A 19,523-nucleotide genomic window follows, 5' to 3' on the forward strand; every position below is an offset into this window, starting at 1 on the left:
AGAGAAGAGAAGAGAAGAGAAGAGGACAAAGAACAAACTTGTGGGGCTATCCACATGGAGGTCTTTAAGAAACTGAAAAGAAGATGAAGAACCAGTAAGAAACAGAGAAACAGCTGTTAGAAAAGTAGGGGCAAGAATGCCTTAAAAAGCCAAATTTGCCAGATGGAAAAAGAATCTCAAAATCTCACTGAGGAGAATCATTCCTTCAGAATTAGATTGGAGAGAATGGAAGCTAGTGACTTTATGAGAAATCAAGATGCTGTTAAACAGATCCAAACAAATGGAAGAATAGAAGGCAATGTGAAATATCTCATGGGAAAAAACCACTGACCTGGAAAATAGATCCAGGAAAGATAATTTAAAAATTATTAGACTACCTGAAAGCCATGATCAAAGTAAGAACCTAGAAATCATCCTCGAAGAAATTCTCAAGGAAAACTGCCCTGATGGTTTAGAACCAGAGGGCAAAACAGAGGTTGAAAAAATCCACTGATCACCTCCTGAAAAAGATCCAAAAAGAAAACTCCTAGGAATGTTATAGCCAGGTTCTGAAATCCCCAGATCAAGGAGAATATATTACAAGCAACCAGGAAGAAACAATTTGAATATTGTGGAAACACAATCAGGATAACTCAGGATCTGGCAGCTTCTACACCGAGGGATCAAAGGGCTTGGAATATGATATTCTGGAGGGCAAAGGAGCTGGGATTAAAACCAAGAATCACCTACCCAGCAAAACTGAGTATCATGTTTCAGGGGAAAATATGGTCATTCAGTGGAATAGAGGACTTTCAAGCATTCTTGCTGAAAAAACCAGAGTTGAATAGAAAATTTGACATTCAGATACAAGAAGCAAGAGAAGCATGAGAAGGTAAACAGGGAAAAGAAATCATAAGGAACTTATCAAAGTTGAACTATTAACATTCCTATATGGAAAAACAGTAAATGTAACTTATGAAACTTTTGGATTTAGTTAGTAGGAGGTGACTGTATCCTGTTAAAAAACATTTTGGAGATGAGGCAGTTAGGTGGTGCGATGAGTAGAGCACTGGCTCTGGAGTCAGGAGGACCCGAGTTCAAATCTAGCCTCAGACACTTGACACTAAAAACTAGCTATGTGTCCTTGGGCAAGTCACTTAACCCCAATTACCTTGCCTTCCCCCCTCCAAAAAAAAACATTTTGGAGAGCAATACTACCATTTGCAAATAAGAATTATATAACTGATCACACATTTTGAATGAGTGATACCATTGCTAGGACATCATCCCCAAACCATCATAAAAATAAGAATATGTTCATAGAAAATTATTCATAGTGATTTAATCATAACATTAAAAACATTAGACATTACCTATATGTTCAACAAGTTGAGAATGACCATGAATTATATATAACATAATCAAATATTATGGTGTCATAACATGTAGATATGAACCTTTTGTGGAAATGCTGAAAGACCTATGTGAAGTGAAATCAGTCACTTAGAACTGATGAACATTTAACACAACTATATTATTATTATTTTTTTAAGTAATCGGGGTTAAGCAACTTGCTCAAGGCTACACGGCCAGGTGTTTCTGGGTGTGGTGCTGAGTGTCTGAGCCCGGGATTTGATCTCCAGGTCGTCCCAACACTGGAGCCGGTGCTCCTACTCACTGAGCCACCTGGCCGCCCCTACCACAACTATATTATAAAGAAAAGAATGTGAGAGGTAGCACAGTTTCATGCAGAGCTGGGAGAGGACAAAGGAAAAAAAAGCATTTCTGTTGGCTTGATTTTGTGGGGTCAAGTAAGGGTTTATACAAGATTTCACCCCTTATTTTGTGTGTTTGCTAGATTGAGTGGTTTTCTTGATGGTAAAATTAATAATAAAGTCTTTTCAAAACCATATTTTATTATTGTTTTTCATAGGGGCACTTCAAATATATCACTTTGAGATTTCCACCGTCTGACATCAAAGTATACATCTTTGGATAGTCAAGATTTTTTATGCTGAGTACTGATAAAAGCAGACAGCCAGATTTTTTTTTCTTTTTTGGAGGAGGTAAGGCATTTGGGGTTAAAAGACTTGTCCAAGGTCACACAGCTAGTAAGTGTGTCAAGTTTCTGAGGCCACAACTCAGGTCCTCCTGACTCCAGAGCCAGTACTCTATTCAGTGCACCACCTAGCTGCCCCCAGGTTTTTATTTTTAAAGATCAGTAGCCTTCTTTTTGCAAGTGATAATTATTTCTGAAGATAAAGTTAACATTTTTACTAAATAGTCTTAAGGATGCCTAGAAAATAAATACTGATTTTAAACAGTTATTAGAAAATCACTATTTAATAAATATTTGGTCCCCTTTCCAACTCTTATTCCACAATTCAATGGTAATTGACTATTAAATCCCTGGACTTTGGGGTTCCACAGGGTCACAGAAATGGTACCTTTCTTGTGTATATCTATCTTAACACTAGACTCATGCATGACATGTGTTTAATCAAACAGGCTTGAAGAGATTTGAGTACTCCTAGAGCCTGAATCATCTCTAAAACTTCTCACAGGAGTTCTATAGAATTCAGCCTGGGGTATATTTGAAAACATAGTTTCACTCAAAGTGAATTTGTCTGCATCCAGTTAGTCCTGAGGTCACTCTAGGACCTGGAGGGCTCCTTAGGTATCACAGTTTGGCAAGCCTAATCTGGGATCATGTTGATGGGTCTCATCTGTGCCCAGGGCCAAATTGCTTTTCTGGCTTAATCTATTTTCTTCTACACCTGAGGCTTTTGAATTGCAGCTAATTTGCCAAGATGCAATACAGGATCTAGTTTCACAATGATTATTTTCTATGTCCAACACATAATGGGACCTGGAAAGCTAAAGCTAACCACCTATCAGCTGTTTCTAGGTTTAGCCTGACCTGACTCAGAAAAATGACTTTTGTCTTTCAAAGCAACAGACTATATAATGATCTCTATTTTTGGAGATCTTATTGAACCTTCCTGCCAGAATGTACAAAGCAGAATCTTAATGAGGTTGTCCTAAAGGCAGTATGTATGTGTGTCTGTAAATCTGTCTATGTGTATATGATACAATGGAAAGCGAGAAGGATTTGGAATCAGAGGATCTGGGTTCAGATCCTGCCTCTCTTTGCCACTTATTACCTGTGGGATCTAAGGCAAGTCACTTAACACTTCTGGGCCTCAGTTTCCCCACACATAGAATGATCTGTTTGGAAAACATGGTCTCTAAGGCCACTTACAGAATTAAACATGTGATTCCGTTCTGACATTTCTAAATCAATACAGATAAACTGATAGAATCAGAAAGTGTTATTCTGTTCTCTGTCCTATCCCCTGCCAACAATGAAAAACCAAGGCAACTACTCCTGCCATGCCAGGACATCAATCCTTCACCTGACTATGCTATTTTTTTCATTCATCTGATGACACCTCAAACCTATGGAATTCATATGTGCATTCATCAGTCACTTATCATCAAGATACCATGGTACTAGAAGACAACAAAAAACTTCTCTCTACAATATCTATCCACCACAAATCTGGAGAAAGCCTGGTGTTTAAGAGTAATAAAGAATTCTTGTTGCTATTTCATACTAGAATAATCTCTGTGAAGGTATTCACACACACACCACTAGTTCCACAGGGTCATATATTTAAAACAGGAAGGACGTTAGATATCTAACCCCCTCAATTTTTAGTTAAGGAAACAGAGACCTGGATAAGTCAAGGGACTTGCCCAAGGTCACAAAGGTAAGAAGAACAAAATTGGGATTAGACCTCATTTCCTCAACTCTAAATCAGAATGTTTTAATGGTACCATAATGTATTGAGAAAATAATAAAAATTTAAACAGATACTTGTTAATTAATTGGCTGATAGGTATTATGTTGATAGCCTGGACCTAGGATCTAATAAATGAATCAGTAATGAGGGTCAAGTATCAGTAATCTGGCTTCTATTTTCACAGAATGATTTTGCTGTGTTTTAAAAGGAGATGTCTGATACTATTAATAATTTTGAAGAAAGAAAGAAAAAAAAAACAAGTCCAAGAAATTAACACCTAGGAGTATCTATAAGGCAATGTCTTAGAAATATTGTCTTCCCTTGATAGGTGTTTGCTTCCAAAGAATAAAACTAAGCTATTGTTCCTGGCACATTTTTATGGTCATGGTTTAGTAGTTTGCAAAATGAATATCCAGCCACAGTAATGGATTGTCTAAAGCTATTTGCAATATTCCCAAAGAATTACTTTTAGAACAGAAATAGATTTTTTAAGTTGTAGAAAGAAGACACACATTTTTACACACACACACACACACACACACACATCATGCTTTCATTTTGCAGGAGACTATAGTCTAAACTGTCAGAAAATGATTAACATAGAGACGTCCTCATTACTTTCAAAAGAATGCACAGAGAGGCTGAATGCAGAATTGCCTTGGGCATTCCCAGTGCTCTGACGTCAATTCATATCAGATTCAGATAACTTGCTCTGTCAGCTGCTTGGTTCTTTTGGGTTCTGTGAGAATCCAGCTCTCTTTAAAATTTCAGTCTACACTGCAACACTCCAGTACCCAACTTTGAAATATTGGTACAAAGGGTTTGTAAACCTTCCTTAATCTCTTTCCTCATATCATTACGGAAGATTTACATAATATGACTGACTCCTTCCTATTCTCTTCAATTACATTTACCATATTTATGCAAGGGTTATTCTGTATTGTTTGCAAGGGGGAGGAAGATTATTTAACTTGGTTTTAGGAACAAAAAAAACAGCACCCTGCTGAAATTCAACTCATATAGATTCATGAATTTGATTTAGCTGACAAATCTATAACATGTGCCACCTATGGGTTTCTCGGAGGACTGTTGCCTAGGAAACCATATTCCTTGATTCCTCCCTTCGCCCTCCCCTTCTCTGCCTCACCATCCTATGTGACACCATCAGAAGGAACAGGGTTTCCATGGTTGCTACTATCAAACAAAGGAAAGAAAAGAAAAAGGAAATGGGGAAAAAAAGTGAATTAAAGATAATTCCGTTAAAGATCACAAATAAGAAAGACATTCTGTCATTTTACAAAGTACCACATCTGAATCCACAACTTTGCAGTGGAATCTTACTATACAGATGTTGCCTTGGTCAGATTTGAGATTCTTTACAAACTCCCCAGAGCTCCTCTGGTATCTGATAAAGGAAACAGCATGAAAACCCCCAGAGACCAAAAATTAATAATGTCATTTCTTAACATTAAATATCCAATATTTAGAGCACTTAGATGGAAGCTGTCAGTAGACATTTATTAAGCAGATGCTGTGAAACAGACATGGAACAAGAAACCATGGGGAAAATAATAAGGAAATTCCAGAAGATATGGTCACCACCATCAGGAAAGTGAAAATCTAATAATTTTATTTTTTACAACCTTGAAAGTTCACATTGGACATTCATTTTCATAGTTTTCCATGCCACAGACAGTGCAAATACGAAGAGCTATTTAATCAAATAGCAAAGTAGGACTAGGTTTTGACCAATTCTGCAATTGCCTTGGGCATTGCATGCAGGGGGCATGATGAGACAACTTTTAATATAGCTTTTTATAAATGCACATATTTCTAAGAAGGATAGTTTCACCTTCCATGCCTTTCCAGGATCTATTTTCTGAAATCATGGATATTCATGCAGGCTCATAGTGAAGTCTCAAAAGCCTTTGGCTGATAGCAAGCCATTAGGGGCAGGAACAATTTCCAGGACAGTCTAGTTTTCCAACTGTGTTTGAGGCACACCAATGCCTCATCCCTCCGCTACCTACTGATGCTCTTACAAGGACTTCTTTTCCCAAGAAGTACCAAAAGAATGGGGATGATGAAAACATTTTGGGGCTTTTTTCCTACTAGTGCTTCTGAGCAGCTGGAATATTGTCTAACATTGTGTTTTGTGGAGAGCCTAGAAAACAAATGATGCTTGATTAATATTGTCTATTATAAGGCTATGTATGATTCTTTCCTCATGCTAGGGCTAAGAGAAAAGGGCATTTAGTTGCTTACATACAGTAGCTGACAAAGCCTTTGGTTTGTATGGGGATAAAAAAGGAAGGAAGGAGTATAACAATGAAAAAGACCAGAGGTACTGTGATATAACACAGAGTGCTGGATTTGGCATTACAGGGCCTAGGTCTGCATCTGAGCTCTACCTGCATAATGTTGAACGTGTGACAACTTCTCATGGCCCTTATTTCCCCTTCTTTAAAATGAGAAGGATTAGATAAAATGACCTCTAAGTTTCCTTCAAGTTCTAACACGATTTCTATGACTTTCTTTACTGATCACTGTGAGTTAGTGCTTGCTGGTGTTTACTCTATCAATAATCTAGGTTGTTAGAGGAAGACTGGTTTCTTCCTTCTGGGGCAATTATTCAGTAAAATGGTTTTCTAGGTGGGCAATTCTCAAACTTTTGGTCTCAGTACCTTTCTATATTCTTAAAAAATACTGAAAATTCCAAAGCTTTTGTTTATATGAGTTACATCTATCAACATTTATTGTATTAAAAATGAAAACTTTAGTATTTTTATGGAAATTGTCTTGATGTCATGGACTCCTTGAAAGGGGGAACAGAGAAGCCCTTAGACTGTTATTTGACAACCACTGATCTAGGCTATGCCTTTTAAATTATCCCATCTTCCTTCCATGACTTCCTTTTGGCAATTTCATTACTCACTGGATGGGATGACATATCAGAAAGATTCTAGCAAAAGCAAACAAGATCAATGTAAAGGGTAGTTTAAAAGGCATTGTAATTCATTCATTGTGCTTTTGCTATGTATTTTACTTATATATTAAACATTTGAATCATTCAAATAATTACAAGTTGAAGAATTCTAAAGAAATATAAATCCTGAAAGATTTAAAATAATGCAACTTAATCTATCAGAAATATAGTACAAATTAAGTATGCTGTTAAATATAATTTGAGAGCGCAGCCAGTGGAAGTAACATTTTTCTCTCAATGTGGTCTACAATGTACTTTTGTGACAAAAGTGCAGATGGTGGCATCAATGTGCACATGGAAATGATCCAGTAAAATCAAGGTATTTACTTCTATGAAAAGCACCTGAATCTATTTCAGCAGAAGGGTAGATCGCATATTGTTGATATGGAGCTCGAAGGGAACTTAGAAATCTAGTGAGTTCAACCTCTTAAGTTTACAGATGAAGCAATTGAGGACAAAAGATAGGAAATGGATGTTATAATGAAATATAATCATGGAAGGCAGACAAAAAGAATTGTACTCAGACCTTTCAAATTACTCATGAAATGCTCTATAAAACTAGTTTCAGGAAATTAGGATGCACTGGAATACGAAAAGAATGAATTGCCAAGACAGGATATTTTTGGATACATTAGGATTGATAGTTCAGCTGGTATGTAAAATTTAAGGGTAAGTGAGAGGGAAACAGATGTAGAAAACATCTGTTTTTTCCAATGGAGATGAATCATAAAAGGAGAAGGATGGATTAACCTTTCTGCTGGTAGTTATACTTGTGTGTGGGGTGTGGTGTGTATGTGTGTGTGTATGTGTGTGTGTGTGTGTGTGTATTAGTCTTAGCCAATTTATATGTTTTAACACTAGAAAGGCAGTAACGGTCCACTTCCCCTCCCTCACACTTTAATCTCCTGTGGCCTCCATTAGGTTGTTTTGTTTTGGCACATTAATACAACCCTGAAGAAAAATGTTTGTAAGTGTGTCTCTGTTAATGTCAGAATAGTTCTTTAATTAACTGCAATCTAAGTAGAAGAGATGCATGGTAACAGTTCATTTTTAACATTCTTCTGAAGGCTAAGGAGGGTCACAGTGGGAGGCTTAAAAATCATAACCAAGGAAATCTCCAGTGCAAAATAAACAGAGTTGCTATTTAATAAGACATTGAATTATTGGTTATTTTAATGAATGCCCATGTTCATCAAACAAATGAAGTCTAAGGCTTGTGTCTGAAGGAAGGGGAGTTCAAAGGAACAATAGAAAGAGGTGTCTGAGTATGTATGCTCATCCCCTGGCTCACTGGCAATCCTGACTTGCCCTTCCTCCTCAAGAACTAACTTTTGGGCACCTTCTATTGGGAGGGGTAAAACTTCCAGTTTCTGGAACAGCACTTTTCTGTTTTTAGTACTGCAGAGGCTGTAAGAGGTGTTTAATCCTGAAGATGACAATGTATCAAGCCCAAGGCACATAACCTGTTTCTGTGTACCTCCCTAAGGCAACATTTATCCAAGGCTACAGCAGTGGTAGAGTGAACAGATCACAACGGACAGTGACTAAGGTGCATAGAGCGGCAAAAAAAAAAAAAAAATGAGAGAAGTAACCCAGCAGCAGAACAGCATCATTTGGAATATTAACACTAGAGCAGAAGAGAATGGCTACAGTAGTGGAGGACAGTGGCAGATGAGAGCTTCAGCAAAGGATGGCTATGCTAACGAAGCATCAGAATAAAGGATTCTTTTAGTCATGATGCAAGAAAGCAGAAAAGCTAAAACCCTTTCCATTTCTGGGGCATGAGTTTTCAAGGGTTACTCCTTTAGCAGCGTGTGAATCGAGGGCAGGTTGTATACACTTTTTTTTTTTTTTAAAGCAATCGGGGTTAAGTAACTTGCTCAAGGTTACACAGCCCGTTATTATCTCTGGGTGTGGTGCTGAGTGTCTGAGCCCGGGATTCGATCTCCAGGTCATCCCGACACTGGAGCCGGTGCTCTTACTCGCTGAGCCACCTGGCCACCCCTAAGCAATTGGGTTTAAGTAACTTGCTCAAGGTTACACGGCCAGGTGTTTCTGGGTGGGTGCCAAGCGTCCGAGCCCGGGATTCGATCTCCAGGTCTTCTCAACACTGGAGCCGGTGCTCTTACTCGCTGTGCTACCTGGCCACCCCGGTTGTATACACTTTTGCCTGAAGGACTGGGAATGATTCCATTGGTTAATTCCCCCCCCCCATTTACTTTGATTTTCTTTCTTAAATAAATACTCATGATAGGCTTTTCTATTTGTTTGTTTCATTTTGTTTTTAAGTATTTAGGTCCTGCCTATTCTAGGTACTGTATAGACTGGGTAGGAGCACAGGTCATACATTTTCCCTTTACTAAATACCAATAATGGCACGATTTTAAAGTTGAGTGGAATACCTTATGCACTACCCTAACCCACCCATTATATGGAATGTAATGCAAAATGTTTTTTTTTTTTTTTCAGTTTGTTTGTTATGAGCAAAAAACTGACTCATAACATTCAAAGCTGGTTCAAACAGCATGGACATGTCCTCAGGAGTTATGAGGCTTTTCTACATTAGTGACTGATTCCCGCCCCCCCCTCCCCCCTATTCTCTCATTTTAGTGACAGGGAAGGGGGTAACAAATTGTGTTCTCACCCGAAGGCATACATAGGACTGGAAACTGCTGGAGACAAGAAGTAAAAAGAAAAATAGAAATAGCAAAAAAAAGAGGAAGGAATATAGACAACACAGGGAGGTGAAGGATTCTGGAAGTATTACCCACATTTTGCAGCAGGAAAATAAAACAGAAATAATAGAGAACCCTAGAAATACCTTGTTACCTCATTTGAAAAACTGGTAGGCTAACTGGCTATGATTTAGAGCTGAGAGAGTAATATATAATTTTTGTTGTTAATTCATTTTCAGTTATATCTGACTCTTTGTGATCTCATTTGGGCTTTTTGGAGCAGAGATAAGAGTGGTTTACCTTTTCCTTTTCCAGCTCATTTTACAGATGATAAAACTGAGCTAAACAGGTTTAAGTGACTTGTCCAAGGTCACAAGCTAGTAAATGTCTGAGGACAGATTTGAACTCAGGAAGATGACGCTTTTCTGACTCCAGGCCAGACACTCTATCTATTGTGCCACTTAGCTGCCCCATATAATTCTGAATTACACATACATTCTAGCAAAGGAGATCTAGTGCACTTTCCTAAGCTTTATGGGTGCAATCTGTGAACAAAATGAATGAGAAAATCCCTTTAAGTAGATACATTTTGTCAAAAAAGAATCTTCTTAGCTAACACCCTGGAAAGATAACATTTCTTTTTGGTATATGTAAAAGTTTTAAAATGCAAAATACATATATAGCAATGTTGAATTTGTTAGGAGCTTTGGAAAATATATTGTAATTTTTGGTTGTCTCCATATTCCTTTATGATTTTACTACCATAATCCAGTTACTCTTTTGGTACCTATATAATTTTAAGAAAAGCAGAGTAAGGCCTACAGCAGGTTAGGTGGAGACCTGTGGAGGACTTATGAGACAGCATAGACAATGGTCCCATAGAATGAGAAAACTCTTTTGGAAGGAGTAACTACACAGATGAGATCTGATCTCTTCAAATCCCTAAGTAATGAACTAGTTTGCTAAGGAAATTGGTTTTTTGTTTTTTTAATTTTTAAACAAGTAGATTGATGCTTTCTCATTTAACTGGTGATAATAATGGTCTTCCCAGCTATAAAAGAAGGGCTCTAAATTTTTAAAGTATGTGTTTAATAAAACTTCTGTTATTTCTCTTACTTTAATGAAAGTATAAAAACAACATTTATCAGAGTAATGTACTTGATTATGACTATAAATGGAATCTAGATACAATTTCTCAAATATTTCTGTACCTACAGGCACTCTTCTACACCAAACAAGAAATTAATTAGTTACTCATAAGTCAGATACATTTTTCTTTCTTTCCTCTCTTCTAAATTAATTATTCTAAAAATGAATATTAGACTGAATCTACACCTACTGAATGCATATGTATGTATGCATGTGTATGTATGTGTGTTTTCTATATTATACATATATGTGCTAGCTATTTAGTTGACACTTAATTGAAATTAATTTTCTTATATTTAATTTTAATTAATTTTTTAATTTTAAAAAATTAAAAAATTTTTAAATTAAAAAAATTTGAATTAAGTAATTTAAATTTAATTAATTTAATAATAATCTTAATTTACCATATTCCTTCCCCTTTATTTGCTATTTCTATTTTTCTTTGTACTTCTTTTCTCCAGCAGTTTCCAGTCCTATGTATGCCTTTGGGTAACAACACAATTTGTTATCCCCTTCCCTGTCACTGAAATTTAACTTAATTGAACTGTTGTTTCTTCCCAACATTATTAACTCCTTCTTTGATTGAATTCAACTAGTCTAAGCCAATTTATGTGTATAGAAATGTATTCAGCATTTACACTCAACAAAAACAGACACATAACTGTAGAAACTATTGATACTCTTCTAAAATTAAACTAAATATTTAGGGGCAGCTAGGTGGTGCAGTGAATAGAGCAGTGGTTCTGGAGTCAGGAGGACCCGAGTTCAAATGCGGCCTCAGACACTTAACACTTACTAGCTTTGTGACCTTGGGCAAGTCACTTAACTCCAATTACCCTGCCTTCCCCCCTCCAAAAAGCAAAAAAAAAAACCCCAAACAAACCCCAAATAAATGTTTAAAGTTTTGTATAAAATAGGCATTTCAATTTGAAGTTGATTCAATGCAGTGGTTATTTGTTGAATACCGTGGCCTGTGGGGCATACATATACAGCTAAGAATTGGTTCCTATCCTCACAAAGCTTGCAGTCTAGTAAATCAGTCATGATAAACCTGAAAAAAGCAGCTACAGCAACTAAAAATACATTTTGAGAAATTTCTTTATCTACCATAGTACATAAGTTCTTGAAAAAAATGTTTGAATGATTTGGAATATAAGCTCCCTCAGGACCAGTACTATTTTTATTTTTCTTTCTCCTTCTTCTTAATATTTATTATTATTATTTTTTGTATCTCTAGCAACTACCAAAGTCTCTAACACATTATAAATGCTGACTTAGTGCTTATTGACTAAATGATGAATGTTGTGGCATTCTTTGGATACAATGTTCAATTAGCAGTATTAAACAGAGGAAAGTTTCTTAAAGATCACTGAATCCAATGTCCTCATTATATAGGTGAGGAAACTGGCATCATGCCAGTCAGCAAGAAGCAGAGCTGGCATTTCAACCCAGGCTCTGATAGCAAATCCACTATTTCTTCTATTATAGTATAGCATATTGATTATGCATTGCTGGACTTTATATACAAGAGCTAGATGCAATGCAGTGTCAATGAGGTTGAAAATAAAGATTGTAACAAATCTATCCTATGTTTTAATAAACTCTAGCATAAGGAAACTGAGTGTGCATATTATTCTCTAAAATAAATCAGCTGCTGATAAGGTATTACCTAAGAAGTCTTCCTCATCTGCTAAAAAATATATATATATATACACACACACACACACATAAATATACCGTGTATATATGAACGTGCATATGCGTATGTGTATAGATGTGTCTACACATATATGTATATATCATTATATATCATTCATATATATGAATGATGATCAATCAGTATATGAATTATATCTCAATCTTGTGGAATATACAGGCTCAAGTACAATCTCATTTTAAGTCAAGGAGTCTAAAGATCTGAGAGGCAATGATTTCATTAAAATTCTCATGGTTAAGAAGTACCTATGAATTGTACCAGGAGAATGCAAACTCCTTGAGGGCAGGGATTTTTTTCTTTCACATTCTCCCCTTCGCTCTCATAGTTTCCTGTGTATTGTTTAGCAAACACTAGATATTTAATGACTATCTACTGAATCAAGTTCAACCCAGATCTTTGGACTCCGTAAATATTTCTACCAAGACATATTTCCTTAAGTTTCTTTATGTTCTTGATTTGAATAAGGCCTTCTGAAAGCATCTATTTAAAATTCAAGTAACCCTTGGCACTTTAAAAGGAAAGTGCTGCCACTTAAATTCAAGCACAAATGGGTGAGTTTCATGGGACCTCTTTTTTTTATAGCTAAAGACATTCTTATAAGCATGACTTCTATATTTTGTTAGGAGCTTAGAATATGCTGAGCAGAATACACAAAGCAGTTGAATTTGGTATTCACTATTTTTTGGCAGGTATAATAAAAAGACACTAGAAGAGGAACTCTTATTTGCTATTGATAAAGGATATGAGAATAAAAAAAAAAGAATTAGCTCCTATTACTAAAGCTCTTCCTATGTATACTGCTATTTCTTTTTTCTTGAAGAAGAGTACATTTAGTTTCTATATAAAATTAAAGATGTGATTCTTCCAGTGACTCCTAAGGGAAGCCCATTCATTTCCTCAGTCACTGAAATATCCTTTAAGGCTGCAAAAAGATCTCCTTCTCAAGATCAGCTTAGCTTGGGAAGCCACCTAGTAGCTACCTGGAAAAAGTCACCTCACATAGTGAAGGTCTAGCACTCTAATGCTAGGAGGACAGCAGTATCACTAAAGTTCCCACTCAGATAGGCCAGCCAATGGCCTAAAGAAAGGAAGGTAGAGCAAAAGAAGTTTTGTTCTTGTTTTTCAGTTGTGTCTGATTCTTCATGACCCTATTTGGAGTTTATGGGTTTTTTTTTTGGCAAAGATACCAGAATGGCTTGCTGTTTCCTTCTCCAGATCAGTTCTGAGCTGGAGAAAACTGAGGTGGAGGACTTGTCCAAGGCCACATAGCTAAAGTATCTGAGGTCAAATTTGAACTTAGTATTCCTGACTTGGGCAGGTAGGTGGTGCAGCAGATAGAATGCTGGGCCTGGTAGTCTGGAACTCATCTTCCTAAATTCAAGTCTGTCCTCCAACTCTTGCTAGCTGTGTGACCCTGGGCAAATCACTTAGCCCTGTTTGCCTCAGTTTCCTCATCTGTAAAATGAGCTGGAGAAGGAAATGGCAAACTACTTCAGGAGCTTTGCCAAGAAAACCCTAAACAGGTTCAGACATGACTGAAAAAAAGATTGAACAACAGCAAACTTCCTGACCCTGCCTCCATCCATGGAGCCTCCAAGTTGCCCAACAAAAGTCATAGTCAAATTCTAGAAATCCTTCTCACTCCTTCACTCTTGACACTTGATGAGGTCACCAACACTGAAACCCCTCCACAATACAATTAGTTATAACCTATGAACGGATCAGTTGGTTCAAAAATTCATAACCTCCCTTGACAGGTCAATGACAGCATTTAAAGATTATGTCACCAGTTGATGTTCCTTGTGCCTCCTAATGAGCATCTGAAAAGAAAAAGCCACCTAGACTTCTCAATGTATCAGGTTAATTCATTTATACCCATTTTGTATTTACTTTACATTAAATATGATGCTTCATCTAGAAGAATGTAAGCTATGTGAGGGGAGAGACTATTCCTTTATATCCCAGTACCTAGTGATTGATGTATATACCACACTTACTAAATGCTTATTTAAAGGACTTGTTGGATTAAATGAGGGATTCCAGATCTCAACCCCAGTCTTCACTCTCCATCAGTCATGAGAAGTTCTTCAGTACACCCAATCGATAACTGAGCATTGTACTAAAAGTCTGCATATTTTTGAGGACCTAAATTACCATGATCACCTCTTGCCTGGACTCTTGCTATAGTCTCCAAATCCGTCTCCTTGTCTCGAGCCTCCTGCCACTCCAATTCATCGTCCAGCAAGTGATTTTCCTTTCCTTCATTCCCCTACTCAATAAACTCCAGTGTTTCTCTATTACCTCCAGAATCAAATATAAAATCCCGTTTGTCCTTCAAAGCTCTTCACCATCTGGTTTCAACCTCCTTTTCCAACCTCATACACATCATCCCCAGCTACATTGGACTTCTGGCTGTTCCTCCCCTGTAAGGTTCCATCTCCTGACTGTGTGCCTTTGCTCTGGCTGCTGCCCCATGTGAGGAATGTTCTCTCACCCCACTTAGGCTTCTTGGAATCTGTTTTTTTTTTTTTCAAAACTCAGTTCAAATAAAACCTTCAACATGGATTTTTCCATTCACTCCTTGGTCTTCTCCTCCCAACTAGCTGCTAGTGCTGCTTCTGCTAAGGTTACTTTGAATCTATTTTGTTTCTGATTTATACATATCTATATGTACATATCTATGTACATTCATGCATACCTATATATGTGTGACCTGTAGTCCCCTATCAGAATGTAAACTCTTTCAAGGTGAGGACTATTTAACTTCTGTCTTTGAATCCCCAGTACCTAATATAGTAACTGGCACATAATTGGTGCTTAATAAATGTTTGTTGATTGATTGGATGACTATGGTATTTTGAGTATTATACATGTCTGTATATCATGGCTGCCTAGTATATTCTAGAAATGGGCTATCCCCACACCGTGGTACTGGCATTTGAAATTGCCTGGAGTTGCCTGGCAGTAGGTGGAGATGAGAAGTCCCAAAAATTCCTCTATATCTTACTTGCCCTATTTCCTGCTTCAAGTAATTCTAACTACATCCTCTAACCCACTCTAATTACACTCTCCTACAGCAATAATCTATTGATAAATATCCTTAACTCTCCTAGCTACTCAAAAAAGCTGGCCCCAAGTGACCTTCCCCTCTATGCCCATTCCCATCATTCTGTACACCTCAGTGGTTTCAGTTTTAGCATATGTAGGGACCCACACACCAGCTACCCACACTCCCTAAAAACTGTAAATCCACACAGATGGAATCAGTGAAAAGGATGTGATTTTCCCCTTTGGTGTTAGCTTAACTACCTTATTGCCTAGAGCTTACTGCCAGGTATGACAATGGAGATGCAAGCATCCTTCAAAATTTCCCAAGGCAACTTTTTGTAAAGGGAATTGATGGCTCTGAAAATGATAATGTACGGTATACCATAAGCTGTCCTAACCATTCAGCCACTTACTCCTAAAGCATTTTTTTTCTGTTAAAAATGTTGTATTCAGGTATGTGTGTGTGTTTACATACACATCCATCTAGCCATCTATCTATCTATCTATCTGCAGATATAGGTATAGATATATTTTACCCACCTACCTCAAATATGATAAAAGGGTTCTGTTAAAATTTACTTGAAGAAGAACAGGACACTTGAAAAGAATAAGAATCCTTTTCTGAAAGTAGGTAGAATTCCGTGCAACATTTGGAAAATTAAAATAATACTGGAAAGTATTAAGAACTCATTCTTCTTTTTACCATTCCTTATTCCACAACTAAAACAAATATCAATTAACCAGTCTCTTAAAGCTATAAATAGAGAGCAAATGATTTATTTCTCTAACAAAAGAGCAAATCCACATGCAAGGGACCAAATGGTAGATGCTCTAGTGATTTAAATGTATAATTGGAATGTTTTATAAGCATCTTTAATGAGTGGGCAAATTACTAAGGGCTGAGACACAAGGGACAGCTACAGATTAATATAGCAGGGTATTTTAGGATCCAGTAGAGTGGGAGGGTAGACAGAACCTCGTGTTTATTTTTTGAAATTACACTAGTGTAATGTTTAAGCTATTTCATAAGAACATATTACCCAAGAAGGAGATACTGACTCTCATTATACTAGAGCATCATGAAGACAAGTAAAAACCTGTTCTTCTTCTTGTCCTTTAAGCAGTGACCCAATCACATTCAATCCTATCACTATCTTTCTATATCCCAGAGAAGAAGTCTCTGAGGCATCCAACAAAACCACCCACCTTACTATTTCCTGCTCCCTTCCATTCCATAAGAGAGAACCTAGATTTGATGTTTTGTTTTTTTGTTTTCTTTTGTTTTTGTATCTCTAACATCTAACACATAGTAGGTATTTAATAAATTGTTTTTGAACTGAAAAAAAAAATAAAGAATATCTTTATATCCAATCACTATCTTTATGATCTTAACAAACAATGTTGTCAAAAATTAAATGGTTGAGCATAAGCATATGGCAGGCAGGGTGGAAATAAACTAAGCCCTGACACTTATAGACCCAGTTGTGATGAGGGAAATGTTTCCATAATGGGGGACTCTGTCTGCAGTGTGAAGCTGTAAATGTAATGGGACACAGTGAGATACTATAATGATGTAAGTGTTGCTACCTGATGAGCAATGAGAACAACAGCAGTAGGGAAAAAATCTCAGTTGTCATAAGCCCTTGAACTAGAGCTGCAAATATAATTGTGTGTCAGGCATGTACTAAAGTAGTTTTTCAGAGGCTGAACAGCTGGTAAACTTTGGAGGGACTGCCATGCTAATGTGATAATGAATTATTTATCTCAACATTAACTATTAGCTAGAATTAGGTTACATTTTCAGACTTTGACCATCTGCTAGGGTAAAGTTGGTGTCCTAAGTAAACACACAAATTAGACATGCCAAGCTAGACACAAGACTTGAAAAGCTCCTTTAAAAAAAATCTAAATTGACTTGGAGCCAGAAGACCTGAGTCCAACTCATTCTCCCTGACCCATACAATCTGTGTGATAAAAGGGTAAATCACTTAACTGCTTTGTGTTCTAGTCAAATTTGTAAGAATACATATTAAAGAAAAAGTGTTAACCTGCATTGGTTGAAGGAATTTCCTCAAACAGTTTGCTATATCAATGAAATCACAGGTCCAACCCCTATTCTATAATGACTGTAACAAAAACACACACACAAAAAGAAAGATCAAATGAGATATTTAGAGTTTTTCTTTTTTTCTTTTACCCAGTTTTCTTTGATTGGTACTTATCAGGCTGCCTAACATCCCTTTCTATGTGAGCACCTCTAATTAACAATAAGAATCATATATCACTGCCAATATTTTACAGCAACTTTTTCAAATAGTAACAATCACAATTCAGATCTTTGAAATCCCTGACAGGAAAAGCAGAGAATATCCAATGTCCTACAAATCAAACAACCTTTAACACTAAGAGAACCACAATTTGAAAATACTTTGAAGGGCTAAAGTGTGACTATAGGTACAGTGGATTTGTTTTTTGTTTGTTTGTTTGACCACAAAACAAAGAAAATAGAAATAGTAGGATGAAAATGTTTATTTCAGAGTAAAATTACAATATCTGCTCATAATTATTTGTATATAAAGTGCATAACATAACAGATAGAAGAAAGAAAATATTTATAATCAAATATATTTCCTTCTTACTTGATGTGCCTGTACTGAAAAAAATTCAGAGGGGCGGCCAGGTGGCTCAGCGAGTAAGAGCACTGGCTCCAGTGTCGGGATGACCTGGATCAAATATGGGCTCAGATACTCAGCACCACACCCAGAAATAACTGGCCGTGTAACCTTGAGCAAGTTACTTAACCCCAATTGCTTTAAAAAAAAAAAAAAGAAAAAAATTTCAGATTCTAGATTGAAAAAAAAATATCTGGTTACTGAAGTCATCAAACTAATGGGCAAACCAAATTCATGTGGAAAATAAGAGGAATGGAATTAAAATAATGCCACCATAATAACTTTTCTTTGACTAAAAAAAGTCACAGCACTTTAAAATGAAAATCCACAGATCAGCTTTCCTTACCTGTTAATAAAACAATTTTCACTGAAATACACCTGGTCAGTGAGTCCACTTACCACAACCAGGAAGAATATATTTCTACATAATTTAAAGAAACTTGTGGCAGTCAGTTCTATTTCAGGCAACATTGCCCATATACTAAGATATAAACAGCAATAAGAATTTACACAAAACAGTGCCATTCAATTAACATGGAAAACAAGCACAAAAAAAGATTAAGGAGTATTTTGTTCAATTTGGATGTCAGTTGAATACAGATTGGGATAATAGGTTGAATTCAGTTAGTGGGATAGAAAGCACTAATTATATTTTGTACTCCACTCCTTTTATCTCACAAAGGCACTTCTCTACATTGTCTCTCTCTTTATGATATCCTCCAAAGAATACTACAAGTATTATTCTCTGCTGTAGAAACTGAGGCACAGAGATCAATTTTAAGCTAGCAGAGGCGTTCTTAACGCAGAGCCCATGAACTTCAAAGAAAACATCCTGGTAGCAATATTTCAACAGAATTGGTTTCCTTTATAATCTTGTGTACTTTATTTTATGCATTTAAAACTTTTATTCTGAGAAGGGGTCTATCTGTAGACTTTACCAGATTCCCAAAGAGTTCATGGAACAACAACAAAAAAGCTTAAGAATGTCTGTTGCTTGCTTCAGTAGCACATATGCTAAAGTTGGAATGGGTACAGAGAAGATTAGCAATGGCCCCTATGCAAGGATGTGAAGCATTCCATATTTTTAGGAGAAAGAACTCAGCCATAGATAGCTACTATGGGGATAGAGAAGATTTGGGTTCATATTCAGAAGAAGACAATAGAGCTTAAAAAAACCACTCCTTTTTCAATGAGAAACATGAAAAGGTCCCAAGCATGAAAAATGAGTTCTTGAAAGAACTTACAAAAGAATTTAAAAATCAAATAAGAGAACTTGAAGAAAAATTAGAAAAAAAAATTAAAGCAATTCAAGAAAATAAAGAAAATAATGAAAAGAAAGTCAATCAACTTAAAAGAGAATCAAAAACTTCAGCAAAAAAAATAATCCCTTGAAATCTAAAATTGGGCAAGGGGAAGCTAATGATATTCTAAGACACCAAGAAATATTCAAACAAAATCAAAAGAATAAAAAAATCGAAGAGAACTGAAACA

At 36.4% G+C, this 19,523-nt stretch overlaps 1 protein-coding gene and 1 pseudogene across 9 annotated transcripts in view; one reads left to right on the plus strand and one right to left on the minus strand.

The window, feature by feature from the left end:
- PDE4D (phosphodiesterase 4D) overlaps positions 1–19,523 on the minus strand; it is a 1,918,796-nt gene that overhangs the window by 550,102 nt on the left and 1,349,171 nt on the right. The window lies entirely within an intron of this gene.
- On the plus strand, positions 19,027–19,118 carry LOC138167597 (U6 spliceosomal RNA; annotated as a pseudogene).

This window comes from Petaurus breviceps, unplaced genomic scaffold, assembly GCF_028583685.1.
Source record: "Petaurus breviceps papuanus isolate PSGF00001 unplaced genomic scaffold, PetGlider_PUasm1.0 229, whole genome shotgun sequence".
Classification (NCBI taxonomy): Eukaryota; Metazoa; Chordata; class Mammalia; order Diprotodontia; family Petauridae; genus Petaurus; species Petaurus breviceps.